A 13,957-nucleotide genomic window follows, 5' to 3' on the forward strand; every position below is an offset into this window, starting at 1 on the left:
GACCTTTAGTGGTCTTCCAGCAGACCTCAGGCAGCAGGGATTAAGGGTGGGTTTGATTTCTCTGGGCTAAATGTTGCTGAAGTTTGTTACACTAAATGTGTCTGGCAAGGAGGGTGACCAGTTGAGTAGAACCAATTATTTGGTTTTTCCCAGATCCAAATTTCCTTTTTGATTTCAAACCCACATATAGGTTTGAATCTCATTTCACACTGGCTTTTATACCTTCATGAGCCATTAATTCAGGTCTGACCAGAGTCACTCTGAAGATTAGGGTGTCCAGAAATTATGAATCTGTTAAATACACTGTTTATGTGGGGGTTTATTCCAGGAATAGGAAATCATCTGAATTACTACAAGTTCAATAGCTGGATCAATGATTTTGCTTTCTGGTGAAGAGTGGCTTCAAGTGACAAAGAAGAATTAACCTACAAATAAAAACCATGATGTTTAAAAGATATGCTGACACATTAATAGTATGGTAAGGGTTTGGATTTCCAAGCTCAAAATGTAGAGATTTAATATTAATAATACGAGCCTATCATAGCAGGCTTCAGCTGAGCTCTTATGAAAACAAGTCCATTTAGCAGTACTTGTTGTCTTGGAAAAAAACCCCATGCTGATAGTCCTTGGAGAGACTTTTCAATTAAAAAAACACCCAAACTGCTAGAAATAGTCTGCTGTGATGAAACTCTTAGGATCACTACATCTCCTTGTACATGCAGCAATCGTGGACATTTTTTATGAGTCCCGCTATGATTAAACACATAACACTTGTTTAGAAGTGTACAAAGAAGTAACTACAAGGCTTGTAGAGCACACAAGCTCTTTCATGTTTCAAGGAACTCTCAGTGTTTCCTGCTATGCTGTCTCATGTTTGGAATTGCTTAAAGTGCCTTTTTAGTGCATACATGCTGCATAAAAATCAGCTTGCCTCATTGATTTCAATGAGCAGTTCCAAGGTCAAATGTTATTCAGCTGTAAAATTATCTATTAAATTTTTTTACTAAGGGAAAGCATCTGAGTACTGAAGGACAAGATAATAGTCCATTTACTGAATACAAAGCATTGCCTTTTGTTTGTTCAGCACATTGTAACAATAGGGATGTGCCTTGCTTCTCAACTTCTATTTATAGCATTACAAACCTTAGGGTGATCACCAGTTGTGAACAACACATCATTATGAACACAGGGCTGTGGAAATGGAGTTCTTGATATATCACAAGTGTATGCAGAATAATTACAACTAGGAAATGGGAGGAAAGCTTAAGATTTCCTGAAAATTGCCTAAAACAAGAAATAAAATCAACCAACTAAAAAAAGAGCCATTAAAAATAGTGTGTGGCCAGGAGATAACATTGTAAGTTGTTTTTTAGAGCGTTGTCAATGTATGTGGGGGAGACAGAGTGAACTAAACTCCTTTAATTCCACCTAGAGATAATTGACATTTTCCAACAGATCCGCTTTCTCAGAGGGATGTCTGAGCTGTTGAACTTTTATTTTTGAAAGTATTTTGCTTCAGAGGAGAAAGAATATAAAAATTATTTTATTTTTCCAAATGCTTTAGCACAAAGCCAATTTTGTTAATTTTTTTTTCTTTTTTTTTTTTTAGTTTTAGCTTTACATTAGATTATTTTCCCAAGAAAATTCAGGCAGTCTTACAAGAAAGCTGTGATCCTCCATGCCTGTGAGGTGAGGCAATAATACCTTTGGCAGAGCATGCTCCCTCTTGAAGCTAAGCACTAATAGTCTGTGTGCATGTAATGTTAGCAGGTAAGAAAGGAGTAAGTCCTTCTCCTGCTTCCTAGCTGGGAGCCATAAGAACTGTGCAGTTCAGAGAGTGAGACTGAGAGAGCAAAACCCACTAGGCAGATCAGCAGGAGGGAGAGAAAGCTCCTCAAAGTCTAAAAGTATTTGCCGGTAATGTACTCCCCACTTCTTCCTGAGTCAGGAATGATATCTTGCTTTCAACAGGAAAAACTCCTCGGTTTCCTGCGCTCTTGCCTTCCCTCATTAGGGGATACTTGGCTTGCCTCAATCGCTCTCATTAAATCCCAGCCTTTGTCAGAAGATTATGGTAATTCAGGTTATGACTCTGAGGAATCCTGTTAAACTGGAGATGTCCCAGCTCTGCAGTTGGTGTAGCCATGCTACAGCAGAGTCTGGCTGAGCAAGGCTGGGCTTAAATAGCTTCAGCCTCCCCCATGCACAGAGCCGTGGTCAACATCAGATAACAGAACTGAACTGCTTGGATTCAGCTGCTCACAGTGTCCTGTCCTGGTGAAAACTCCCCAGCTTACTTCTAATAGGAACCTCCATTTCCATGACTTATTTCTTTTATTTTCCTTTTCTTTATCCAGCTAGATTGGCCACAGAAATTCAAAAGCAGTTGCTGGTGCTCTGTGCACACAGAGCCATCCCCATCTTTGAGATAAGGCACTGAGATCCCCATTTTCATGTGAGCAATTACTCGCTCACCTGGTGATTGTAAAAATGCTTCCAAACAAATTGCAACATATTCCCTGCTATTGCACCACTATTTCCCACAGGACCCCACAGATAACACAGATGTGTCAGGATAACTGGCATTCTTTTATAATGTAGTAAAATAAATTGTGTTTTTATAGGATGGCCTTAATGTACAGTAACAAAATTCTTCAGAGAGGCATCAACAGTAAACTGGAGTTAAAAGGAAAATTTTACAGAGGAGTTGCTGAGGTTGTTGAGTTTTCAGGGGATGATGAGGTGTGTGACTGAACTACCAATATGAGTTAAGACAAGTGAAAGAGTAACTGAAAATTTTGAAGCATCTCAGCTAAACTGAATGATTTTCATGCCCTTATTTCTGTGATTAAGATTTTATCCATTAGCATACAATTTGTCAGCCTAGGCAGAATCTAATAGAAGAATAGTTACAGCTCTGTATGCTCAGTAAGATGTGGAGAATGGATTATATAATTTATCTAGCTCTTTCTTGACAACAATTTAACATTTATTACAGTGGTCTGCACCACAATATTTCTGTCTTGACATTAAAGTTATGACTTCCGTAATTTTGTCATAATTGTTCTTAACTCTTTCTCTGAGAAGTAATCAGCAGTACCCAATCAGAGCAGAGGTGAGGTAGGAACAGAGAACTTTTATCAGTTTGTCTGATCATTAGAAATAATATTTTTTTTCTTTTTCTATTACTTTACCATGTTCATATCCTTTGAGCAGCAAGGCAACATCGACTACAGTGAGCAGTGTGTCAGCTCAGCCAGAGGAAGACATCCTCAAGCAGTCTGAGTACTGGAAAGTCCACCAGTAATTTTGCTCAGACTCCTAACCCAAAAGAATATCAAATTATAATTTTACAAAGGAAATATTTCTTAGGCTTCAGTGGAAGAGGAACTGAAGAAACTGGAAGCAACTTCCAAGTGGAAACTTGGAAATGCTGTTCCTGTTTAGTTTTGTTCTTACCTGCTTCTAATAGTGCCTCTTTGGAGACACCAGAGCTCTGGAGTTCTCCATTTACTTACAAGGTGTTTATATTCATTATTAATGCCACTGTCAGGGCTGTCCAAGCTCAAGGAGCAGGTGCATACCACCATGAGGAACAAATAAGGAATTCCCAGGTAGGTAATGCCCAGTTTGAAATGGGTTTCTGGGAGAAAGAACGTGATTTTCATAGTCACTTACTCTTGTTTCTTTAGAGGTCTTCTGGTTTTTGATTGGTTATTTTACTCCTTTTATGAAACCTTTTCAAGTAGTTGAGGTCTTTAGATGAAGAGCTGTCCTTCATAACTTTCAGTTAATAACTTTACTATTATCATTAGAAGAAAGGATTGTTTTTATGGTTAAATCAATATGACAGGAAGATCAGAACATAGTGAGGACCCTAATGGCTGCAAAGATTTGGAAGTGGTTTTAATGAACACTCAGCATGCAAGAAAATGCTCTTTTATGTTCACTCCAAACAAAAATATACAAGCTGGGGAGAAAAAAACAGGCTGTGGCCAACCTTATTATATGAGAAGTGGCTGTGAAATTATTTATTTCATCTAAACTAAATAAGGCCAATTATTGGCTCTTCATATAAAGCACAAGGGAAGTTTTCAGAGGCCTTATGATGCAAGAACGGAGTTTGATGGAGAATTACACAGAGTCAGCTTGCAAATAAATCACATAATATTCCAAGTTGGAGGGAACCCATCACCCGAGTCCAGCTCCTGTCCCTGCACAGGACATCCCAAGAATCCCACCATGTTCTTATGCATGCTTTAAGAAAGAAGCTATTCTTTTCCTCAGAGATAAAGTGCAAGCTGTACCCACAACTTTAGTGGCTGAGATCCTCTTCTACTTTTATGTTGGTATATGTGTTTCTCTATGTTGGTATATGTGTTTCTCTAGTGTCATACAATACATATGATGTATAATATAACTTAATACTATATTGATCACATAGTACCATATTAGCTTACCCAAGCTTAGAACATTAGTAAGGGCCTTTACACTGAAAAAATTTCCCCAGCTGCCATAGTGAATCAGGTGAAAACATAGCTGAAAACATCCACCATATTCCCAGGAATCCTTTTTTTAGCTCTGTGAAGAATCCAAAAAGTGTGGAAAACCATCTCTGTGACGCTTCTGAAATCCATTTCTGGAATTTCAGGGGTTTTTCTTTCCATCCCACTTCTCATGTCCCCTCTAAGAGGCTGAGTGTCTGGCAGGCTGGTGTGTCAGGAGTGGTTGTACTCAGAATGTGCCTTCTTCCATTTAACTCTCTGAGAAGTCCCAGATGATTTAAATGATTTAGTGGTCTCACGCCCAGAGGGAAATGAGATGGAGAACATGAGGGAGCAGAGCCTGTGGTGCTGGGCAGCTGGCTGTGGGAAGAGGGCAGAGGAAGAGAAAGGATTGGGAAGTACCTCAGACAGAAGTTCAAGCCCCGTAATTTGAAAGGCGATTTCAAGTCCCTGTTCTGCTCTACACTGTCCTCCTGTGTGCCTCAGCTATAATAAACTGCTATAATAGCATTTCCCTTCCCAGGGGCTTACTGGGAGAACAGCTTCATTAAAAAGCACCAGCAACTCCAAATATTGCAATAGATGTGCAAAGACCTCTGGTGGTGTGTCACCTCTGGGCTCAGCAAAACAAACACACAAGTGTTTCAGGTGTGATCTTGTGGTTTGTTTTCTTTTTCCCTAGCAGAAATGTGAAACTGTTCAACAAAAATAAACACATGAACATGGAAAAGAAGTTCTCAAACTAAAGTAAAAAAATAAAAATCAGACTAGTTCGGAAAGCCTAAACAAACACTGTAACATCTGTTTCCTGAGTTATTGATGGAGTCTGTCCTCAGGCTCGTGTCTGCCTTCAACATCTTCCAAAACTTCCTTCTGTGTGGTTTCAGAAGTCAGAAAACAACTGGCTAGTTGTCCTTCTGGAAAAAAAAAAGTATACCTCTTAACCTGAAGCTTGTATGTGGCTTAACTGTAAAGCAGACAGAGAAGAAGGTGATAATGTTCAAACGCTGTTAAACAAGTGGTAAAATTACTTGTCTTATTTATCAGCACTGTAATAACCTTCCCATACCTCCATTCTCTACAACACAAAGAAGATTTCAAGCTACTCTTATTTTAAATGGGAGAGACTAAACCTGAGCTTTTAACAGAGGAAAAATAAGTGCTCAACGCTTTCAGCATTATTACCTATGAATATGGAGGCAAGATTTACTGCTTGTGGTCTGCTATGAACACATTAATTAACTAATTATGATTCTCACTAAGAGACATTTTATTTACAGTGGTCTTTGTAATATTTCCCACTGACAGAGAGTAGGGTTTGATTGGATATTAGGAAGAAATTGTTCCCTGGGAGGGTGGGCAGGCCCTGGCACAGGGTGCCCAGAGCAGCTGGGGCTGCCCCTGGATCCCTGGCAGTGTCCAAGGCCAGGCTGGACATTGGGGCTTGGAGAAGCCTGGGACAGTGGAAGGTGTCCCTGCCCATGAAATATGATCTTTAAGATCCCTTCCAACTCAAGTCATTCTATGATTCTATTTTAATGATCTGGATGTTTTGCTGGCCCAGTGCTGGATCCAGACATGGAGTTCCCCAAAGAGCAAAAAGCAGAAATGTGACCCTCATCTTTCCCTTTCTCCAGAATCTGAGGAAGGTGGATAGGAGAAGTGGATCAAGCTTGGAGAGGTGTGGATTCTTGGTCTTCCAGTCTTTTTGTAGGTGACCAGATAAATCAGGTCTAAATTCAATACAGTCCAAAGTTTAGATGCTCAAGATCCTTAGCTAAGCTCTTCTAAGCCTGGAAGTATCTGACATCCCGTGTGTCAGATTTTCTAGCAGTGATGTTCTCTAGGGACCTTTATATTTCTAAAATATTTAGTACGCAAGGTTTTCAACAAACACAGGGATCTGGAAACACTTCCAAAAGGCTAATTTTGATCAGGACTGAAGTTCTGGAAAAGGTGAGAAACACTGTTTTTTTATCCCACAATAAAAGATGGAATTCCAAGATATGTTCTAGTGTTTCCTTGGGTCTCCCAATGGCTCCTTGTGTCAGATGCACAGCCCAATCTGATTATATTGAATACTACTTATGTTATCTGTCAGCTGCTTCATGCTTCTGAGTGCACTGAGCTTGGTGACAGGATAAAAATATTTTCCTATAATGGGAAAAGAGAGAATTGCAGTCATTTGGAAGCTGCAGACTGTTCCTTCAGCAAAAGATTGGATGCTCAATTTAATTGGTTGTGCTTCACTAGAAAAAACATAGTGCACTCATTAAAACATCAAAACTCTAAATTCCAAGATATCTGCTCCTTTTTTGAATTACAGCATGAGTAGAATATGAGATTTGATAATATTTCATCGTGATTATACTTTTGTAACCACCATTTATAATTTGCAGACAATCTGTGGGGGACAGGGAAGCTCTGGGTATTATTGATTTACACTGTTGAGATCAATGTTATAAGCATATTTGCATTTATAAAATAGATAGAATAGCTTTATTCTTCTCCCTGAAGTCCTAAATCAATGTGAAGCTTGTTTTCTTCTTTGCTTCTTTTTTTTTTTTTCATTCTTTATTACAAAAATGGAAAAAAATTCAAAATAAAATATTAAGAAATGCACAAAGCCTCATCAACCACTGCTCCAGTGGTTCCACGGGCAGGGAACACCACACAGGTATTTCATTTCAGCAGTGCAGTCACATCCTCTGTAGGACAATATCCCAGAGTATTATATGACAAGCCATAAAATATTACAAAGACAATGACTGCAGTGGGGGAGGGAGGATTATTTAGAGAAGCAAAGGTTTCATTTTGTTTTCCAAAGCATTCTGTCATGCAGTAAATTAAATATCAGAGGCATGAGTTTCCTCTGGCAGTGCCCTCACACCCCACAGAAGGGGACAAGTGCTTTTCTAGCAGGAACACCAGCCAAGGAGCCATTGCTGTAATGAGCATACAGAGCTTTTCCCCATCCGTTTTTCATTTTGAATACAAAACAATTTCAATATTATGGTGTCTCTGCCTGCTCTCCTCCCTTAGATTTCATGATCAACACCAAGGGGCGCTGTTTGTGTGCAAGGCTTTGCTCAGCTTTAACAAAGAACTTGGCTGTGTCTTCCCAGGGCCCCACTGGGGAGCTGGGAGGGCACAGAAGTTTGTACCTAAGCTGCCTTTGGGTAATCATGTTTTTGGAATACTGAATACCCTCCCCACGACAGAATTTTTGGCTCCCAAGCACTTTGCCTTCTAATATGTTTTTGATGGCAAGGTTTGTTGTGTAATTACAGATTTGGTGCAGCTCTAGGAGTTGTCACAATTTACTGTTCTCTCTGCTTTTTGTGGCGCTTTTGATTTAGTTCCTCACACCTGAGGAATTCTCAAGGCTATTTGCAATGTTCAGAGAATGAAGAATAAGAAATCAGTGAGATGGTTTATCCGCACAGATTTTTTGTTTTACTCCATCACCTTCTCCTCTTCCCATTTTCCATGCTTTATAGCATTCAGCTGGATACAAAGTGCATCTGACCATGTATTATTAATCTCATTACAAACTAATTTTGTGAGGGAGACTGGCAATAATCACAAACACATGCACACACATGCACCACATGTCTTTACAGCTCTTGTCTCTCCCAATGTGCAGCAATTTAGAGAAATTGTAGAATCGTTCTCTCTTCCTTTTAATAAGGTTCCATTGAAGAGTCCCAAATTAATGAGATTCTTTTTTTGCTCTTTATTGTAAGAAGTTCATTTACAACTTAGCAATGAATAGAAGATGCTTAAATAATTCTTTCCGTGTCATTTCACTTTGTGTTGCGTGATGTGCCTTCATTCAGCTTTGAGTAATCACACTTCCAGGATATGTCCTGTCACCTTGTACATCTTAAGAAATTGTGTCATCTCTGCAAATTTTATCTCCTGGCTGTTCATAGTATTTATCAGATCTTCTGAGTTCTATTATGAGACTTGGGGAACTCTAATTACTAAGCCTGAAATCTTAAATACTGCCAGGGACTTGCAAAGATCCTCCATACAGGAGTGAATTTTTCTCCTAGAATATTGATGTTGGGGTCCTTATAATTATTTCCTCAAGTAGTTTCATCTGTGCAGCTCTCTGAGAGTCTTACCTGACCCAGTGCCATTTTATTTGGAATTCTGGGACAGCTCTCAGCTCACTCCAAAGCTGTGTCAATCTTCAGGTACTGTTATTTCTTGATCCTCTTTTATATGAAACTGATTCCCTTTGATACCTCTCTGGCATTTTTTTTATACAATTTTATTTTCTTTTAGTGTCATCCCCTGGCAAAAAAAAAAAAAAAAAAAAAAAAAAAAAGTTGTGTTCTGTATCTTTTTTCCCTACTACAATACTCCTTCCAGCCCTTGTAAACCTCTTTTCTTTTCTTATACATATTCTAAAACCATTTCAAATACAATTTCAGCCTATTCTCTTTTCTTTCATCATTGTTACAGTCTTTTAACTTCATTTACTCTTATGTACCCCTGTGTTTGTGAGTGCTTTAGCTCCTTAAGCTTTGATTACTTTTTGCATTTAGAGATTTTATTACAGTGCTTGCTGCTGCATGTCCTGCTATGTACTACCCTCTAGGACATAGCATTAATGTTCAGAAACAATTTTTCTTCTGCATCTTCTTCCTTCATTTCTTTATCAAATTTCCTTTTATCCAAAGCTTACATGACTTTTCTAAATCTCCAGTGTAATATCCTCACCTAGAAATCTTCCACTTTTAAGATAAAAAATGAAAATAATGGGGCCATTTTTTAACCAGTAGCTTCATCACATCTGTCTTTCTGCCAAATTTAATTGATTCTCTCTTTTCTTCTTTATTACATTGTGTGCAAATTGTACTTCTACTGCCGTGCCATATTTTAGTGATTCCTTCCTCTTCAGAATTTATATCAAAGTGACTGAAAAGTGTGGTCATTAACTGTACTTTCACGTTTGGTCCAATGTCTTTTTCAAATCATTGGTTCTTCCTGCCAATTTTTTCCTTCTTTACTTTTAATTCTGTATTATATTTGTATCTCCACAATGCACAAAATGCTAAACATTTCCTGATGTACTTTTCCGAAAGAAATCTTCTCCCTTGCATCTTACAGGCTTGGAATTTAGCATCTGATTTGTACAACTGTTACCTGCAGAACACAGCACCAGGCTCTTCAATCCAGGTGTGAAGGCAACACTATATCAGGCGCATTTTTGGCTAGATCACTGTAATAAGATTTTTAGGGTCAGTAAAAGAAAAAAAATGTTGAAAAAATCGGCCCAGTGTCTTGAAAACTTATTGATACGAGTGTGAGCGTCACTCAGAAATACATGTGCACTCAGTGCGTGGTTAATTGTCCAGACATGCACGGTTCAGATTGGGAATGTTGACTCTCTGGTTGTGTTTTGATAACTTAAAGCCTTCAAATTGTGATGTCGAGACTAAACTGTATTTCTTATGTGTTCTATAACAAAAGTTTTGTCAGGTCTGAGTGCTGAATCTTGCCCTAAGGCCTTTGGTCAAGATGGATTAAAAATCTAGGAAGGATTCTCTTGAGAACCTCTTTAAACAATGGGGAATTTGTAGGTGTGTAACAGAGTTTTGATGGCAGGTCAGAGGTGTGGAAGTGAAGGTGTTCAGGGCCAGGTTGGACGGGGCTTGGGGCAACCTGGTCTGGGGGAAGGTGTCCCTGCCCATGGCAGGGTGTGAATGGGGTGAGATTTAAGGTCCCTCCCAACCCAAACTGGGAACTCTGTGATTCAATCATCTAATGAACACTTCTGGGTATTTTGCATTTGGTCAAGGGCTGCCTGGCATCTCCCCTGCTGAACTGTTGCTCTTGTTTTAGAATGTTTTTGCCACCACTTTAAGGAGCAAGTAGGCCAAGAGGATAAGCTCCATTTGCAGAGTTTTAAGAGATTACACAATGTATGTACCTGCCTGTTCTGCAAACTGACCCCCAGGGAACTGGAGATTTACTTTACCCCTTGCCTTATATGAAGCTTTCCAAACACAGCAGGTGATGGTAGGAAAGACACTTATATTTCATCATTATAAAGTCTGTCCAGGAGATTACAAATTCTAAAACAAAGCCTCTTCATTAAAAAAAATTCTCTGTGGGAAACTAATAGGGAATAGAGAACACTTTGTGAGAAAGGAAAATAAAGGCTAATTTCAATTTGTCTCTCATCCTAATTAAAAGTGGGCTGTGATACAAGCTAGAAAAATATTATCTTTCAAAATAAAATACTCTTGAAAATAAAATGATGTCAATAGGCTGGCAATGAATGAAAAAAAAAATACTAGACATCTACCTGCATTTTGGGTTTAGGTGAGATGATGTCCCATTAAGACCATAAGCAAACCATGCATTCATTTCAAATTCTCAAGGTTAATAAATATTTCAGCAGTATAATATTACTGCTGACTTAGGACATAAAAATTTACCTTTTATACATGTACTACTCTCAATTTCATTGACAAATTGATGTAACTCTTCAGTGAAGACGAAGTTACAGGAATTATGATTCCAAAAGTCAACATTTATAAGGCATGGCAGCCTGTTGCTAGTTAAATCCTGCTTTTAAATTACAGGGGAAAATCATCTACCTTGTTTCTTAGCTGCTGTGGAGTAATTGCTGTCGGAACATGAGCATTTTAGAGGATGGTAATTGCTCCTGCATACAGAATACATCTCCTGAACTCTGCGTCTTGCAGAAGAACACAAGAAACTATAATGGGCATTTTACTGATACCTGCAAAGGCAGTGAGATGTGCTCTTGTCCAGGGGAATAGTCTTTTTCAGGTGATTGCTCATGTAGAGATGAATTCCAGCAGGATCCCACATTCAGTGTCCTGAACTGTTCAGATGTTTGTGGAAGGACTAACTAGGCTTGTAGTGGAATGATTCCCATAAATTTGAATATGGTCAAAACAAAATGCCTTTTAGGTTTTTATTCTTGGGTTTTTTTCTTTTTTCCTTAGGATCTCACAGGTGACTGACTGGAGGCCTGAGACAATCAGGGACTAAAACTGACGCTGAAGAGTGACCAAATAGTAGCTCTTGCAACACTTGTCCCAAAAAGGTTTATTTTTATAGCTATGAATTATTTTGCTCTTGATCCCAAGCTTGTTCACAGCATGCCTGACAGGCAAACTTTACTTTCATGGTAGCAGTACCCTGTTGTAAGCACACACAATTAGCAATAATTATCAGTTTCAGATGATAATCTGGGTCTAGCAGTTGAAATGCATCTTCTTAAACTGCCCATGTGTTCATCCTTAGGACAGGCTTGAAGCAGCCACTACAAGAGAGGGAGGAAGGGAAAAGAAATCATCTTCACAGTGACAGAGGAAGCTGATGGAGCCAAGCCCTCGTGGTGGAGGTGAGGAAGCTGAAGAAGAAGAGATCCACTGGCTGGCAGAGGAGCAGCCCAAGGCTCCTTTGGGTTGCTGCTGAAAGCAGAAAGAACCAGTGATGTCCAATATCCCTGATCCAAAAGGTGTTGCCATAGTAATGTGCTGGAGAAAGCCTGATATGCAGATTGGAGATGTGCTGTGGGATATAATCTATCAGTGGTGAGCCATGAAAACAAACACACTGAAAATCCAGGCTTGCCTCAGTCTGTGAATCCACACGGGCTGTTGTGGTTGTGCTTATGTTACCCTTCCTCTGTGGCAGCAGAGGAGAGGGGAGGAAGGAGGGACACGGAACCAGCCTTGGGGGAACTCGCTCCTCTTGTCTTGGCAGCACCAAGAGCAGCCCCAATTTTCACTGCTGTCCCCTCCACTGGGCTTTCTGCCACCAGCCCATCATCCCCCAGCCCACATCTTACCCCCAATTCACTGAGGGTTTATCTTTGGAGAGCAGTGATGTCCCTCCTTGCCACAGAGCAGTTTTGTAGCACCCTTTATCCCAATCAACCCCTCCATTTTTCACAGGTTTTCTCACTTTTCCTAAATTCATTTTTCCTACTGATTGACTCCCTCTTTCCTCTCCAACTAATCTTGTTTCATTTTTTTCCTTCACTGTGAGGAAGACACTGCCAAAATGTCACCTCTAATCTTGTTTCCCATTTCTAGCATGTAATTTATTAATCCTCTCTCTGACTTTTTTTCCATTTTATTGAGCAGTCTACATGCTAATAGAGCTCAAGTTTTATTTTCAGATTGTCAAATAAATAATTTCCCAAGTCTTAAGAGTAGGGGAAAAATAAGAGCTTTGAAATAATGATCAACTCTGTCTTTTGCCAAGGCATTTGCTTTTAGATCTATACAAATCACTTTATTCAGGGATAATATAGCTGTCCCATATCAGTTAAATTAATTATTGGATGGGGTATTTAAGAAGCTAAGGTGAAAATCCAGCCTTTGTCTGATTGACAAAGGCCCACTACATAAAACCTTCACATTGATATAACTCTGGTCTCTTAAATATAATATTCCTCCCCCTGTTCTTTAACTCTGTGTTGTCGGGTGGCATTGGGAGACTCTTATTCTTTTTTTCCCTTTCCTACTTTGATTTCAATAAGAGTTTTCTTTGGCATCCTGCATTGGTACACTGATAACCTGATTTTGGCTCTCGTGAACGCTTTCACTGGATCTCTAAGTCAAAAGGAAAGAGAGAACTGTCAGTCCTTTTTTCAGCAGAGATTAATGACCATTAAACACAAGCACAGCTTGGTCTTGCTGTCAGGCCTGCTTTAAAGTGCAATATTATATTTACTGATAGATTTTTTTACCATTGCTGTGTTCAACAGGAAAAGAATCTTTACTTTCCAATTTATCCACCATGCTGTCCTCTCACAACCTAAGACATTGTGGATGCCCTTCTCATTTCCTGGGCTATGTCTGGGGGCTTTCAGTCTTTTAATGGGAGGTGCTAATTTGGCTACAGGAGATCACAGAATCCCAGAGCCCCAGGATGGGTGAGGCTGGAGGGGCCCCCAGGGGCTCCTCTGGTGCCACCTCCCTGCTCCAGCAGGGCCATCCCAGAGCACAGGGCACAGCAGTGTGTCCATGGGGCTCTGCAATATCCCCAGGGAGGAGACTGCACAGCCTCTCTGGCCAATCTGCTCAGGGCTGGGCCCTGCCCAGGGCAGAAGTTCTGCCTCCTGTGCAGGGGGAGCTCCCTGGGCTCAGGCCCTGCCCGTGGCTCTGGGGCCATTGCTGGGCCCCGGAGCAGAGCCCGGGCCCTGCTCGGAGCCCTCCCCGCACACAGGGACACCCAGGGCTGAGGGCCCCTCTCAGCTGGGGCTCCTCTCGAGGCTGAGCAGCCCCGGCTCCCTCAGCCTGTGCTGGGCACGGAGCTGCTCCAGGCCCTTCCTCAGCTGCGCAGCCCCCGCCGGCCCCGCTCCAGGAGCTCCCTGGCCCTGCTGTGCTGAGGATCCAGAGCTGGACACAGCACTCCAGAGGTGCCCCCGGGCTGGGCACAGGGGCGGGATC

The 13,957-nt window shown here is 40.5% G+C and overlaps 1 long non-coding RNA gene across 1 annotated transcript in view; it reads left to right on the plus strand.

The window, feature by feature from the left end:
* The window catches only part of LOC109144220, a 47,652-nt gene extending 34,112 nt beyond the window's left edge, over nt 1–13,540 (plus strand). The window contains exon 3 of the long non-coding RNA XR_005602866.1: nt 11,799–13,540. This is a non-coding gene — a long non-coding RNA (uncharacterized LOC109144220). The remainder of the gene's footprint in view (nt 1–11,798) is intronic.
* The last annotated feature ends 417 nt before the right edge of the window (nt 13,541–13,957 follow it).

Source organism: Corvus cornix, chromosome 11 (genome assembly GCF_000738735.6).
Source record: "Corvus cornix cornix isolate S_Up_H32 chromosome 11, ASM73873v5, whole genome shotgun sequence".
Classification (NCBI taxonomy): domain Eukaryota; kingdom Metazoa; phylum Chordata; class Aves; order Passeriformes; family Corvidae; genus Corvus; species Corvus cornix.